The following is a 15348-nucleotide window of genomic DNA, read 5'->3' on the forward strand; positions in this document are numbered from 1 at the left end:
CAACATTATTAGCCCCTTTAAGCTCTATTTTTTTGATAGTCTATAGAACAAACCATCATTATACAATAACTTGCCTAATTCCCCTAACCTGCCTAGTTAACCTAATTAACCTAGTTAAGCCTTCAAATGTCACTTTAAGCTGTATAGAAGTGTCTTGAAGAATATCTAGTCTAATATTATTTACTGTCATCATGACAAAGATAAAATAAATCCGTTATTAGAGATGAGTTATTAAAACTGATTAGAAATGTGTTGAAGAAATCTGCTCTCCGTTAATTGAGGAAAAAAATAAACAGGGAGGCTAATAATTCTGACTTCAACTGTATATATTGGTTTTAATAAACACAAGTTTAGATTTGTCCACCTGTGGGGTTTTGGAGACGTCTGCATCACCATATGGGGTATAAGAACAGGACGTGTGTTTGGATATAACTCCCCACCCCGTTATTATTGTTCATTTATTCATTTGCTGGAAATCAGAACTGAATTTAGAAATAGTTTTGACACAAATCTTTGTGCTTAACAAAGGAAATTAAATAAGGATGTCTTCAGAGGGATGAGTTTTCACCTTTTCTTTACTCTACGAAAGTAAAGGGTAAAAGTAAAGAGAAAGTAAAGAGGCTGAATGGAGGAGGCTCACTCTTTATTCTCGCGCTGCAGATGCTCTGTTTAACTGTTTTCTCTCTAGTGAAGTGTTCAGTTTTTACACTTACAAAGTCCGCCATGTAAATAGCAAATCCACCATAGCGCGACGCTACTTACTCTTAAAGGGGATGAGAGACGAGACTCTGATTGGTTTAATGCACGTTATACTCAAAACACACCCAGAACTCAGTAAGAGAATCCATCCTTAAAATAGCAAAAGTGGATTCAGACTCTCCCTTTTGCACCATGAGCTTTAAACTTTGCACCTGAACCGTTAAAATAGAGCCCATACTGTGTTCTGAGAGCTGAGGGGCTTATTTTGAGTTTCTCAGACAAATCAAGATAACAGCACAAAGGTCTCTCTCTCTCTCTCTCTCACACACACACACACACACACACACAAACTCTTCATATAAAACCAGAAACCTAAGCTTATTTTGCACTGTAACTGATAATCAACAGTAGAAATGACACAGTTTACCTCTTCCCAACAGGTAAAAACCAGCAACAATCAAGAATGCATGATAATATGCTGTCATGGCTTTGCAATCAAAATTGTCGTTTATAATGGAAGTCAAGAACAGCACCAACATCACCAAAGAAGAGTCAATCTGCTCAGAGTGTATTATTGAGTTTCAGTCCATCTTAAATCGTAATCGTAAATCGTAAATCGTAAATCCAGTGACTAATTTCTTTCAGTGTAGCACAGATCGTCTGAACACCAGTTATGTGCACAAGGCCTCAGAGATTGCTCCTCTCGCAGTGTTGTTTGTGTGTTTACGTGTGTGTGTGTGTGTGTGTGTGTGATGTTGTTTGTCCGGAGTGAGTCTGATGGACATTCAAAGCAGGGTTCAGGTCGTCCCTTCAAGAAACATCAAACCGGGCTGTAATTACGTCTCAAACTTTGATGTGTGGAGCACAAACATAACCCGAGTCTGTGTGTGACATTATAGCACAGCACAGACACTGAATATTAACACTGATGCAGAATATGAGGATGTGTGAAGCTGGCAACATTTTACAAAGGTGTTTAATGTTTCCAGAATATTTAATATTCTTATAATGCTCTTAATGTGTTACCTGCGTCTGATAGGAACGATGTTTGGATTGCTTTAAGAAACGTCTTAAGACTCGTTTATTTCACTAAAGCGTTTGATTTGTCTTCTATCACTGTCATTTTTATGCAGTTGGAAATTTTGTTTATAGAAATGGCACAGCATGATCTGGCTAGCAATTATTTAATCATCGGTGACTAATTAAAAGGACTCTGATTTACTGCAGCATTTATATGCTCAACAGAAATTTAAGTCATTTGCTTTATGTACTTTTTAAAAATGCTGGGTTGTTTTAACCCAACACTGGGTCAAATATCAACAAACCCAAGCACTTTTCAATTCAATTCAATTCCCCTTTATTTGTATAGCGCTTATACAATATAGATTGTGTCAAAGCAGCTTCACATAAAAGGTCACAGTAAATAGGAACAGTGTAGTTCAGTTTGTAGTGTTTAAGTTCAGTTCAGTTGAGCTCAGTTCAGTGTGGTTTAATAATCACTACTGAGAGTCCAAATACTGAAGAGCAAATCCAACGATGTGCAGCTCTACAGATCCTGAACCATGCAAGCCAGTGGCGACAGCGGAGAGGGAAAAAAACTTCACTAAAGGCGGAAGTGAAGAAAAAAAACCTTGAGAGAAACCAGGCTCAGTTGGGCACGACCATTTTAATTTCTCCGCTGGCCAAACGTCTTGTGCAGAGCTGCAGTCTCAGTGGCGGAGGCTGGAAGCTGGCCTCAGCGAAGACTCGTCTGTCTCTGGAGCGTCATAGGAATCAGTCTCATGTTCTCCACTCCTCCATGACCACCACAGTAGCTGCTCAGGATACGGCCTGGTCCAGGATATAAAAACCTTGGGATCATCTCGTCGTTGGTCTTGGATCGAATCAGTGGCTCTGTATAGTCTGAGGGCCTCGGGAAGAGTATCCCCAGGTGGAAATGGAGAATAAAGAAAATAATTAGCGTAGCTGCTGTTCACAGTGTATATCAACAAGATGCATAACCTGTGTGGAAGCCCCCAAGTGGTGCACTAAGTAAGCACTGAGTTGTATTATTATTTTTAAAGGACATTTTTAAACTAGCTGTTAGATTTGTCAATATTTGATCCAATGTTGGGTTAAAACAATGCAGCATTTTTAGTATGTACACTCTAGAAAATTCTGGGTCAAAATGCTGGGTCAAATATGGACAAACTCAACCATTTGGTAAAAAAATTGTCATTTTAAATTTAATTAAAAAATTGTACCCAGTGGTTGTGTTTGTCTAAATTTGACCCAATACTTGGTTAAAACAACCCAGCATTTTAAACTTTAGAAACTTTGGGGTGGAATATGGACAAACTCAATCATTTGGTTAAAACATTGTCTACTAAATTTAATTTAAAAAGTAACCTAACTGTTGTGCTTGTCAAAATTTGACTCAGCGCTTGGTTAAAACATCCTAGCATTTTTAGTGTGTACACTCTAGAAAATTCTTGCTCAAATATGAGTCAAAATGCTGGGTCAAATATTGACAAACTCAACCATGTGGTTAAGAAGTGTAATTTAAATTTAACTAAAGTTAACACAATGGCTGTGTTTGTCCACATTTGAGCCAATTTTGGGTTAAAACAACCCAGCATTTTTCATGTGTACACTCTAGAAACGTTTGAGTTAAATATGGGTAAAAATTCTGGGTCAATAATGCACAAACTCAACTATTTTATTAAAAATTGTCATTTAAATTTAATTGAAAAATGTGTGTTTGTCCATATTTGACCAAACGTTGGGTTAAAACAAACCAGCATTTTAGCATGTGCACGCTAGAAAATGCTGGGTCTGATGTGAGCAAACTCAATTATTTTGTAAAAAAAAGTGTAATTGAAATTTAATTGAAATATTTAACCCAGTGGTTTTGTTTGTCTATATTTGACCCAACACTTGGTTAAAACAACCGAGCATTTTAAACTTGTACACTCCATAAAATTCTATGTCAAATATAGATAAAAATGCTGGGTCAAATATGGACAAACTCAACCATTTGGTTAAAAAGTACCTTTTAAATTTAATTAAAAATTTTTTTAACTCAATGTCTGTGTTTGTCCATATTAGGCTCAGTTTTGGGCTAAAGCATCCCAGCAATTTTAGCATGTACACTAGAAAATTCTGAGTAAACATGAGTCAAAATGCTGGGTCAAATATTGACAAACTCAACCGTTTGGTTACTGCATCATTTAAATTTAATAAAAAAAAATATTAACCCAATGGTTGTGTTTGTTTATATTTTACCCAAGTTTGTGTTAAAACAACCCAGCATTTTATTGTACACTAGAAAATTCTCGTTCAAATACTGGTCAGAATGCCAAGTCAATAATGGACAAGATCAACCATTCAGTTAAAAATGATCATTTGTCCATATTTGACCTAACATTTTGACTTCTATTTGACCCAGAAATAAAATGTTCAGTGTACATGCTAAAAATGCTGGGTTGTTGTAACCCAACATTGAGTCAAATATGTTTAAACACAGTCATTGGCATTTAAAAAAAACAACATTTCTGTTAATTGTGTGTTATTTCTGAAGTGTTGTGAGAGTTTGTATTGACTTTATATTTGCTTTTGTTCTGATGGTTTGGTGCGACTCTACATATATTCCATATATTGAAGCTTGCATGTTTTATTTATTTATTTATTTATTTATTTGGGGTTTATTTGACAGGAACAAATGTACATTATTAATACAAAAATGTACAAAGTTTAATTAGCCTTAAGAAAACATGATTAATCAATACATAATAAATAATATATACAAGCTTCAATATATATATATATATATATATATATATATATATATATATATACACACACACACACACACACACAGTTGAAGTCAGAATTATTAAGTCAGAATTATTAGCTCCCGTTTATTTTTTCCCCAATTTCTGTTTAATGGAAATAAGTATTTTTTTTCAGCACATTTCTAATCATAATAGTTTAATAACTAATTTCTTATTTATTTTCTCTTTGCCATGATGACAGTAAATAATATTTTATTATTAGACTAGATATTCTTCAAGACACTAGTATTCAGCTTAAAGTGACATTTAAAGGCTTAACTAGGGTAATTAGGTTAACTAGGCAGGTTAGGGTAATTAGGCAAGTTATTGTATAATGATGGATTGTTCTGTAGACTATCAGGAAAAAATAGAGCTTAAAGGGACAAACAATTTTGACCTTAAAATGGCTTTTAAAACAATTAAAAACTGCTTTTATTCTAGCTGAAATAAAACAAATAAGACTTTTTCCGGAAGAAAAAATATTATCAGACATACTGTGAATATTTCCTTGCTCTGTTTAACATCATTTGGGAAATATTTAAAAAATAAACAAAAAATCAAAGGGGGGCTAATAATTCTGACTTCGACTGTATATATAAACTCAACACTCCTTCAAATGAACAGTCCACTAAAAATATTACACCTAAAACTGTCAGACAAAATAATAAATAAGTATCAATATACAGGCAAAGACAATATAAGAGAAGCACCATAATTAATATTACATCTATTGAAGTGTTAATGGGGAATATATGCGAACATTATTGATGGATCAGTTTGATGGAGGTGAGCTCGATTTATTCATCCCAGTATTGATTATTGAGATGTGTTTCAAGCGACACACAAATCTAACAAACACATGTATTAGTTTTATAGCAGAACACAAGCTGAACATTTAGTCATTTCAAAATAATGTTTGAGTTGTTGTTTTTGTTTTTATTATTATTTATTTATTAATTATTTACCTCTGTTATTATTTTATTAAATTTTTATTTTTATTTCAAGAAAGGATTGTAATAATATTGTCTATTTGTTTTTCCTTTTATTGTAGTAATACTTTTGTAATTGTTGTTATGTCTTTTATTTATTAATTTTATTGTCAGCGCCTGATTTATTTCAAGTAAGAAAGCATTTTCCCCCATGGTGGTAATGTTGTCATTTTAAAAATAATATCTGATAAATTTTAGTTTCATTTTTTTGTATTTATTTTTTATTTTAGTCAATGTTTGATTTTATTTTTAGAAAGCATTTTTACCCTATAATAATGTTGACATTTTAAAAACAATATTTGACTAATTTTGTTTTAAGTTGGCGGTTCATTCTGTTGTGGCAACCCTGGATTAATAAAGTGACGAAAATAAAATTAATAAAATTTTAATAAAAACTTTATTAATTTATTAATTTAAAATTAATAAATTAATAAAGTCGAAAATAAAATAAAGGAATGAATAATTTAGTTTTTTTGCCATTCATATTTTTAAATGAGTTTTTTTAACCTTTGATTTATTTCAGGGCAGCACGGTGGCGCAGCGGGTAGCACAATCACCTCACACCAAGAAGGTCGCTGGTTCAAGCCTCGGTTAGGTCAGTTGGTGTTTCTGTGTGGAGTTTGCATGTTCTCCCTGCGTTTGTGTGGGCTTCCTCCGGGTGCTCCGGTATCCCACACAGTCCAAAGACATGTGGTATAGGGGAATTGGGTAAGCTAAATTGTCTGTAGTGAGTGTGAATGAGTGTGTATGGAGGTTTCCCAGTGATGGGTTGCAGCTGGAAGAGCATCCGCCGCATAAAACATATGCTGGATAAGTTGGCGGTTCCGCTGTGACGAGCCCTGATTAATAAAGGGACCAAACTGAAAAGAAAATGAATGAATGAATTTTTTTAAATATTATTTATAATTGCTAGTTTTTTGTAATTTATTTTTATTTTTATTTCACCCCCCAGTATTTGACAAATTTTAATTTAATTTCTATTTATTTTATTATATTTTATTGATTGATTGATTTAATTAATTAATTTATTTATTTATTATTACTACTACTACTACTATTATTATTATTTTATTATTATTTTTAATCTATATTCAATGTTTTATTTCAAGTAAGAAAGCATTTTCCCCCCTGATAAAAATGTTGTAATTTAAAAAATAATATTTGATCAATTTTTGGATATTTTTTTGTATTTATTTTATTTCATTTTATTTATTTCATCAATGTTTGATTTATTTCAAGTAAGAAAGCATTTTTTCTCCATGGTAAAAATGTTGTAATTTAAAAAATATATATTTGATGAATTTTAGTTTAGTTTTTGGTATTCATTTTATTTAATTTTATTTTTATTAAAGGTTTGATTTTATTTTAAGTAAGAAAGGATTTTGTCCCATGGTAATAATGTTGTCTTTTGAAAAACAGTATTTGACATTTTTATTTTATTTATTTAGTCAGTGTTTGATTTAACACATGTAAAATAGCTTTTCTCCCCCATGATAATAATGTTTTAATTTTAAAAATAATATTTGAGGAATTTGATTTGAATTTTAGCCAACATCTGATTTTATTTTAAGATTATTTTCCCATGGTAATAATGTCATTTTAAAAAAATAATATTTGACTATTTTATTTTATTTTATTATAATTTTTTTAATCCAAAGTTTGGTTTATTTAATGTAAGAAAGCATTTTTACCCTATTATAATAATGTTGACATTTTAAAAATAAAACTTGACTAATTTATTATTTTTTTTGTAGTCTTTTATACTTTTTAATAATTTTTTTTCAACCTTTGATTTATTTTAATTATAAGAAAGCATTTGAGTTATATAATTAGGTAATTTACAGTCAATCCTCCAGACAAGAACTCTTTAGTTTTGTCTGTTGTCTGAGCATCATTTTTAAAGCCATGAACTGATGCAAAACAAAAATATTAAATATATATTAATGGAATAAAAATGTTTGTTTATTGCGTGTTTAAAAATACATTATTTAAAGCATATTACAGACATTTTGAACAATATTGCAGACAGTAAAAGTCAAAATTATTCGCCCTCCCGTGAATTTTCTTTTCTTTTTTTACAGTATTTCCTATAATAATTTTATTTCTGGAGAAAGTCTTATATGTTTTATTTCGGCTAGAATAAGCAGAATAATAAAGCAGTTTTTAATATTTTAAAGCCATTTTAAGGTCAATATTATTAGTCCTCTTAAGCAATATTTTTGGATTGTCTCCAGAATAAACCACTGTTATACAATGACTTGCCTAATTACCCTAACTTTACCCTAATTACCCTAGTGAAGCCTTTAAATGTCACTTTAAGCTGTATAGAAGTGTCTTGAAGAATATCTAGTCTAATATTATTTACTGTCATCACGACAAAGAGAAAATAAATCAGTTATTAGAGATGAGTTATTAAAACTATTATAATTAGAGATGTGTTGAGAGAAATGTTTGTTAAACAGAAATTAGGGAAAACAGTATAATATAATAAAAAAATTTACCAGGAGGGTGAATGATTCTGACTTCAACTGTATATGCCATTCATAAGATACACTAGATTTGTAACCTTTCATAGGAGTTAGTTGTTTCCATTTCCAACACGCACTTTTCAGGGTTTTTTCAGCTTAATTGGTCATGTTTTTTTTTATTTGATTTATTTCTATATTGATTAAAATGCCATTTATTGTGGCTCCTCTGGAGGTCTTTTTCATCTCTTAACACCCTCTCTCTGTCCTGAGAAGTTCATAATTGCTAAAAATCAATTTCTCTATGGGGAAAACGAATGGGATTTTTACTCCAGTGTCATGCAAGGCAATTTAGACGCTCAAGGTCTGGGATGTTATTCACTGAGAGGATTACAACGTAATAAATTCAGCTGAAATTAGCCAATGTGTCAAGCGTATACGGCTCATTGCTGGGTTTCGGCTATGCTGTTGTGTTCCAGGATATTTTTTTGGATTTTATTTTTGTGGCCTAAAAACTTGTTTTGCATCTGCTTATTTATTTTAAATGTTTATATACACTCACCGGCCACTTTATTAGGTACACCTGTCCACCTGCTTGTCAAAGCAAATTTCTAATCAGCCAATCACATGGCAGCAGCTCAATGCATTTAGGCATGTAGACATGGCCAAGACGATCTGCTGCAGGTTAAAGCGAGCATCAGAATGGGGAAGAAAGGGGATTTAAGTGATTCTGAACGTGGCATGGTTGTTGGTGCCAGACGGGCTGCTCTGAGTATTTCAGAAACTGCTGATCTACTGGGATTTTCACGCTCAACCATCTCTAGGGTTTACAGAGAATGGTCCGACAGAGGAAATATCCAGTGAGCAGCAGTTCTGTGGGCGCAAATGCCTTGTTGATGCCAGAGGTCAGAGGAGAATGCAGGGTTTCCACAGGGTCTTAATGTCTTAAATTTCCAAAACAAAATTTTAGGCATTAAAAAGTCTTAAATTCACTGAAATATTGTGTTGTAGGTCTTAAATCATTTTAAACAGGTCTTAAGTTCCCTTTGTCCAAGTAAATCTGGCTGACACCCAATCACATATAATCCATCTCAAAACTTTTTTTTTTTTCATATTTAAGTTTTTACATTTTATTGCAAAAAGAGACCGTTCACAACAGCTGTTATAGAGATTTTTACAGCTAATTCTTCAAATTCAATTCCCTAAGCAGGGAAAGAAAACTAAAGCAACACATCGCTTTACATGATCTTTCATTAATACAAAAACTGTTTACAGAAGTAACCGGGCTGTTAGAAAAACTCCTTAGTGCTTAGCTCTGTATAAGTCTAAAATTTCATTCATAATGATCTTAAAAGGGACTTAAAATGTCTTAAATTTGGTTTGAAGAAACCTGCAGAAACTCTGGAATAGCTAGACTAGTTCCAGCTGATAGAAAGGCAACAGTAACTCAAATAAGCACTCGTTACAACCGAGGTCTGCAGAAGAGCATCTCTGAACACACAACACGTCCAACCTTGAGGCGGATGGGCTACAGCAGCAGAAGACCACACCGGGTGCCGCTCCTGTCAGCTAAGAACAGGAAACTGAGGCTACAATTCACACAGGCTCACCAAAACTGGACAATAGAAGATTGGAGAAACGTTGCGTGGTCTGATGAGTCTCCATTTCTGCTGCCACATTCGGATGCTCGGCTCAGAATTTGGCCTCAACAACATGAAAGCATGGATCCATCCTGCCTTGTATCAGCCGTTCAGGCTGGTGGTGGTGGTGTAATGGTGTGGGGGAGATGTTCTTGGCACACTTTGGGTCTATTAATACCAATTGAGCATGGTGTCAACGCCACAGCCTACCTGAGTATTGTTGCTGACCATGTCCATCCCTTTATGACCACAGTACGCTACTTCCAGCAGGATAACGCACCATGTCATAAAGCGTGAATCATCTCAGACTGGTGTCTTGGACATGACAATGAGTTCACTGTACTCAAATGGCCTCCACAGTCACCAGAGCTCAATCCAATAGAGCACCTTTGGGATGTGGTGGAACGGGAGATTGGCATCATGGATGTGCAGCCGACAAATCTGCAGCAACTGCGTGATGCTATCATGTCAATATGGAGCAAAATCTTTGAGGAATATTTCCAGTACCTTGTTGAATCTCTGCCACGAAGGATTAAGGCAGTACTAGTAAGGTGGCCAAAGTAAAAAAACTAATATAAAATAGAACAATGAAATAAAGTAAATAAAACTAATAATAGCAATAAAAGACCTTTAAAAATAAAAAATAAATAAAAAATAAAGAATATCTCTCTCTATCTCTCTCTCTCTCTCTCTTCTTTCCTTCTCTCTCTCTCTCTCTCTCTCTCTCTCTCTCTCTCTCTCTCTCTCTCTCTCTCTCTCTCTCTCTCTGTCTCTTGATGTAAGAGTGTGTTTAATCAGATGCTGGTGTGGCATCTTCAGCTGAAGTGTGTGTATGCGGGACTCGGCTCGTCTTTGATGACTGTCATTCTCTGTCTTTTCAATGGCTAAATTGGTTTTAATGATATGCTTTATGAAGTTTAAGCAGAACGCATGATTAACGAATGATTAATCACTGCACCCGAGCCATCTGCATAAGAGAATTATAATTATACATATTAGCCTTGCTGATACTCCACCATTGATGCACACTGTGCTGCAATCTACTCATTGTATACAACACTGAGTTACTTAAACAATATTGAGCAGATCTCTGAATCCCTCCTGAACTGTAGGTCGCTTTATAGACCAAATCATCTGCTAAATGTAAAGGTAGTAAATATACTGTGGTGTTTTTGCATGTGTGAAAAGGTGCATAAGTTGTTGCTATATGCGAAATCAAGTCTAACCAGTGCTATTTCTGTGTGTGTTCTACAGAGTGACTGTAAATGTGTGTGTGTGGAGGGCTGAGAAATGACGCTGGTGTACGCAGCTGTGGGTCGGTTCAAAAGGTGTAACGTCGCTGCTCTTTTGTTCCTGCATCAAAGCATCGCTCACACCTGCCCAACAAAGAGGAGCACCCAGTATCTGGAGCTGAAAAGGCATGTAAAGCAACACACACCACTCCAAATAACACCTCTCCTTAAATCTCACTTATTTTCTGAATGCTGTAATGTGCATTGTTCACATTTACTACATACTATAAAATGTGTCAGATAAATATGTTATTTTTCAAATTAATTTGTATTAATGATTCTGTTTATCAACTTCAGTCAAAACTACTACTATATGTGTGTGTGTGTGTGTGTGTGTGTGCTTTTCACTCTTTAATTGCCTATTCATAAGTTATGTCACTGATTTGACTTATTCTCAATTTAAAAGGTAGTTGTGGACTGGGTTTATTTTTAGCTTTTATCCCAGTCTTGGATATGAGAAAGATTAGGAACAACTTGGTGCAATTGTTGCATCTTTGATACACTTTTTGTGCAGATCAGATTTTAATCTTTCTCACTCATTTACTATTCGTAGCAGTAAAAATGACACCTCTTACCTCTTCATAGCTTACCTCAACATATGCTGTCATGGCTTTGCAATCAAAAAATGTTGCTTTAACCTCTTAAAGCTCAAGGTGTTTTTTACATGCATTTTTTATTTCTCTTTACTATTTGGGCTTATTGGAACCTAAATAGAATAAAAATCTAAGTATCATCATTTGATATGGTGTACTTTTGGAGAAAAATGATGTCCATATATGTGGACTCGTGGTCCGAATTTACATAAAACACTTTTTTTTCCTGAATTTTTATTTATTTTATTATCTTTTTTATTTTTTCAAAAAGTTTTACAATTACACCAGGTACATGTCAGAGGTCACACATCTGTATACACTCACAAATATAAGCACAAACTCTATACATCCACTTTCTCTTTCAGCAGAATATGCTTTCCTTTTGTGCGCACGTACACTAATGTTATACACAATATAAAAATAAAATAAATTAATAATAATGAGTAATAATTTAAATAAATAAAATAGAAGGGAAAAAAAAGGGGGGGGGGGGCAATTAAGTAAAAGTAAATAAATAAATTGTAAAATAACATATGCATACACGTCAGCAACACAACTATGTACATAGGGAGTAATCCTTCCATTTTTAGGTTAATCTAAAAGTCCAGGATTATGGGATGTTGCATAGTTGGTCCATTTTTCCCAGAATGAGATAAATTGTTCCATTTTCTGATTTACAAATGCGGTAATTTGTTCCATTTTATACATTTCCATCGTAATTTCCATCCACTCATTTAAGGTAGGACTTTCATGTGACAGCCATTTTTTGGTAATGCTCTTTTTGACAGCTACCTATAAAATATTCATTAGATATTTATCCCTTTTAACCATTCCTCAGGTATATGTCCAAAAAATAGAGTTTTACAATCAAAGGGTATCACAGATTTAAACATATTTTGTAAGGTATTGTGTATTTCTTTCCAATATTTTTTATTAGCGGAGCAGTTCCAGAAAATGTGATAATGATTCGCCTTTTGATTTCCGCATTTTCTCCAGCATATAGACAAATTTCCAGCATGATATGATTTCTGGGAGGGTGTGATAAAAATCTTATGAAACTCTTCCAACCAAATTCCCTCCATTTCTGTGATTTAGAACATTTCCATTGACACCTCCATATTTTTGTCCATTCATCCTCAGTTATAATAATTCCTGCTTCTTTCTTCCACTTGCTTCTAATGTAGGTAGTTGGGTGTGTTTTACCTGAATTTTTTTAATGCATATTTAACATATATATATATTTTTTGAACTTGCTTTGACTATCAGAGAGTAAAAACAACATTTTCCCCCAATTTTGGACAGTTAAAATAGTGTTTGGGACATTTCATATGCTGCAAAACAGCTGCAGGATGACACTGTATGTCTATAACAAAATATAAAACATTCAAAGTATTTTACATAGCCACTTAAGAGCTCAAATGTGCTGTCCACATATGTGTCCACTCAAGCCCTAGAAGGATAATGGAAGTCAATGGGGCAAAAACAGCATCAACATAACCAAAGGCGAGTCAAATTTGGGAGTCTATTGTTGAGTTTTGGAAAAAATCCAAAGCATATTCACTGAATATGTGTGAAAATAAGATTTGTCACTAAAAATCATTCCAAAAGGTCTAGCCCAGGCATGGGCAAACTCGATCCTGGAGGGCCGGTGTCCCTGCAGAGTTTTGCTCCAACACTAATCAAACACACCTGAACACCCTAATTAGTGTCTTCAAGATCACTAGAAAGCTACAAGCAGGTGTGTTTGATTAGGGTTGGTGCAAAACTATGCAGGGACACCGGCCCTCCAGGATCGAGTTTGCCCATCCCTGGTGTAGCCAAACAACATCTCTCCCTAAAACACGCTTATTTGCTCATTGATGATGTCACTGATTTGAGGGGAAAAAAGCAAAATGGCTTGTTTTCAGTATACTGTAAAAGGTAATTGTAGGCTGGATTTATTTGTACTTTTTATTACAGACATGTGAAAGATTAGGAACAACATTGCATTTGTTGCATTTTTTTGCATATTTTAAACCGTTTTTGTGCAGCGTCAGATTTTTCTCCTTCATTTACTCTTCATAGCAGTAAAAATCATCTTACCTCTTCATATCTTACCTCGACATATGCTGTCACGGCTTTGCAATCAACAAATGCATATAAATGCTAAAACAGAAGTCAATGAGACAAAAACAGCTAGATAACCAAAGGTTCTGTTGAGTCAAATTGAAGTGTATTGTTGAGTTATAAAAAATCCAAAGCATTTTCCCAAAATATGTGTGAAATTAAGATTTGTCACCAAAAATTTACATTTACATTTACATTTAGTCATTTAGCAGACGCTTTTATCCAAAGCGACTTACAAATGAGGACAAGGAAGCAATTTACACAACTATAAGAGCAGCAGTGAACAAGCGCTATAGACAAGTTTCAGGTGTGTAAAGTCTGAGAAGCAAAACATTAGTAGAAAATTTTTTTTTTTTTTTTTTTTTTTTTTTTTTTTTTTTTTAGAGAGAGAGAGAGAGAGAGAAAGAGGGCTCAGTTAGTGGTATAGCCAGAGAGGCAATTGCAGATTAGGAGGAAAAGTGGAGACTAAACAGTTGAGTTTTTAGTCGTTTCTTGAAGACAGCAAGTGACTCGGCTGTTCTGATGTAGTTAGGGAGTTCATTCCACCAACTGGGCAGATTGAATGTGAGAGTTCGGGAAAGTGATTTCTTCCCTCTTTGGGATGGAACAACGAGGCGACGTTCATTCACAGAACGCAAGTTTCTGGAGGGCACATATATCTGCAGAAGTGAGAGCAGATACGAAGGAGCACAGCTAGAGGTCACTTTGTAAGCAAACATCAGAGCTTTGAATTTGATGCGGGCAGCAACTGGCAGCCAGTGCAAACGGGTGAGTAGCGGAGTGACATGTGCTCTTTTCGGTTCATCAAAGACCACTCGTGCTGCTGCGTTCTGAAGCATCTGAAGAGGTTTGATAGAACTACCTGGTAGCCCGGCTAGCAGAGAGTTGCAATAGTCCAGTTTGGAGAGGACAAGAGCTTGAACAATGAGTTGAGCTGTATGTTCAGATAGGAAGGGTCGGACCTTTCTGATGTTGTAGAGTGCGAATCTGCAAGATCGGGCAGTTCTAGAAATGTGGTCAGAGAAGTTCAGTTGGTCGTCAATCGTAACTCCAAGGCTTTTTACCATTTTGGATGCAGTGATGGTTGCTCCATCCATCTGGATTGAAAAGTTATGGTGAAGAGTCGGGTTGGCAGAAACTTCAAGCATTTCCGTTTTCATGAGGTTAAGCTGGAGATGATGATCTTTCATCCAGAGTGAAATGTCTGACAGGCAGGCTGAAATGCGAGCTGGAACCGAGGGATCATCAGGGTGGAAAGAGAGGTATAGCTGGGTGTCATCAGCATAGCAGTGGTAGGAAAAACCATGTTTCTGGATGACTGTTCCTAAAGATGCCGTGTAGATAGAGAAGAGAAGTGGTCCAAGCACAGAGCCCTGAGGTACCCCAGTGTATAGATGCTGTAGGTTGGACACCTCTCCCCTCCACGACACCCTGAATGACCTGTCCGAGAGGTAGGAACTGAACCATTGAATAACAGTGCCTGTGACGCCCAGTGACTCAAGCGTAGATAGCAGGATCTGGTGGTTTACAGTGTCAAAAGCAGCTGATAAATCCAGCAAGATGAGGACAGATGATTTAGAGTCTGCTTTAGCCAGTCTGAGGTCCTCCACGACCGAGAGCAGGGCAGTCTCAGTTGAGTGGCCTTTCTTAAAGCCAGATTGCTTGTTGTCCATGAGGTTGTTTTGAGTAAGAAAGTCTAGGACTTGATTGAACACTACTTTCTCCAAAATCTTGGCCATGAATGGAAGCAGG

The sequence above is a fragment of the Danio aesculapii genome, chromosome 10, assembly GCF_903798145.1.
Source record: "Danio aesculapii chromosome 10, fDanAes4.1, whole genome shotgun sequence".
NCBI lineage: Eukaryota > Metazoa > Chordata > Actinopteri > Cypriniformes > Danionidae > Danio > Danio aesculapii.